Raw genomic sequence first — 1,982 nt, 5'->3', positions numbered from 1 at the left:
GCACCATGGGTGTGGTGTGCCATTACTAGTTAAAACTAGTAATGGCGCACAATCCCTAGGCGCGCCATTACTAATTTTGAAAAAAATATAAAAAAAAGTTTGTTAGTAGTGGCGCACCGAGGGTGTGGTGCGCCATTACTAGTTAAAACTACTAATGGCGCACTATCCTCTGGTGCGCCATTACTAGTTTTGAAAAACAAATTTGTTTGTAGTGGCGCACCGAAGGTGTGGTGCGCAATTACTAGTTAAAACTAGTAATGGCGCACTATCCCCTGATGCGCCATTACTAGTTCTGAAAAAAAAATAAAAAATTGTTAGTAGTGGCGCACCGTGGATGTGGTGCGCCATTAGTATTTGGAGTTAATGGTGTACCTATATATCATGCGCCACTGCTATATAGCAGTGGCGCACCACATACATGGTGCGCCATTAATGTCCATATTAGCTATAGCCGTTTTTCTAGTAGTGTGACAAGTGCAGACTTGGAAACGAGGGGGAATAGAACCCGGGGGTTAAGCGTGCTCAGGCTGGAGTAGTAAGAGGATGGGTGACCGGCCGGGAAGTTAGATGATTTCGAATCTTGATGGGTGATTAGAGATTAAAGGTTAAATTGAGCAGTGATGAGGGGGATGAGGGTTGATTAGAGATTAAATTGTAAACTAATTCAGAAATTTGAAAATCCTGAAAAAAATTCAAAAAAATTCAAAAAAAATCGTAAAAATACCTTTAGTCTCGGTTAGTGTTAGCGGCTACGTGAAGGGGCTTTAGTCCTAGTTCATGTTAGAACCAGGACTAAAGGGGGTGCCTTTAGTGACGACCCTTTAGTCCCGGTTCTCATGAACCGGTACGAATGGGGCTTTTTCTACTAGAGTAAGCTAGATGGTCGCCCCAGCCGGTTTTGTGAGTTGTGCAGCCTTGCCAAGCCATCAACCTAGTCTTCCGTTGTCATTTATTTCTTCCACTGCCGAATAACTCTGCTATGGAGTTATACGGGTTAGACCCATTGTAATCGGGCTACATACCCCGTATTACCAATAAAGCTATGTATGGAACTGTGTACCATGATACTGACGCTTGCCGGGAGTTATGCTGGGCCAACACGAGCAGGCAACCCATTTGTGCCAGACGGGAGTGCCACACTAGGATGCCTAGTTGGGCTCACTGCAAGGGTGGTGACTCGAGTGGCAGGCGTGGAGGTGCTCTTTGGGTGGTTATCGGTAGATTCGTCCACTTCTGTTGAGTGGTGGTTGACTTAGTTGTGCTGCCTCATGTGCACCAGATTTGGTCTAACATGTGCCAATCTATGCATGGGGTTGTTGTGGCCAAATGTACTGGCTGGGCGGCAACAATGCTATTGTTTTCTCGATAGCGGTGGCTTCAATGAGCGACGTGCAACTCCGTGACGCTGGTAGTGAACCATAGATGGAGGATGGCAGCGCGTCGACCCTCACGCTTGGGTTATTGGAACATGGAGGCCATGGTAGTTTTAGATGCCTTGGTAATCTTTCCGGTTACGTTGGTGGTAGACATATATCGATGATCAATTGGTAATAGCATCTTGCTACATGCCTCGGGTGCTGACAGCCAGTGGGTCGCTAGTGACATCCCGCTCGGCTGGCTACAATGATAACGGGTTTGGTGAACTCGAGGTGAAAACATAGGCCAATGCTAGTGTTGACAGTTTCCTACAATGTTGTCCTCTTCTTGGAGGTGTCCTCGTGGAGCCCCTTCATCCCCTTCCCATCATGATCACGGGCTCTGCTACTTCTTGAGCTTGCGTTAATTTTTTCCTTTGAAGAGGAAAGGGTGATGCAGCAAAGTAGAGATAAGTATTTCCCTCAGTTGAGAACCAAGGTATCAATCCAGTAGGAGATACAAACAAGTCTTCAATATATGCACCTACACAAACAATCAAACACTTGCACCCAAAGAGATAAAGGGGTTGTCAATCCCTTCGCGATCACTTGCAAAGGTGAGATCTG

The sequence above is a fragment of the Triticum dicoccoides genome, chromosome 3B (genome assembly GCF_002162155.2).
Source record: "Triticum dicoccoides isolate Atlit2015 ecotype Zavitan chromosome 3B, WEW_v2.0, whole genome shotgun sequence".
In the NCBI taxonomy this organism is placed as follows: Eukaryota; Viridiplantae; Streptophyta; class Magnoliopsida; order Poales; family Poaceae; genus Triticum; species Triticum dicoccoides.
The sequence above is the reverse complement of the archived record's forward strand: the minus strand, read 5'-3'. Positions refer to the sequence as shown.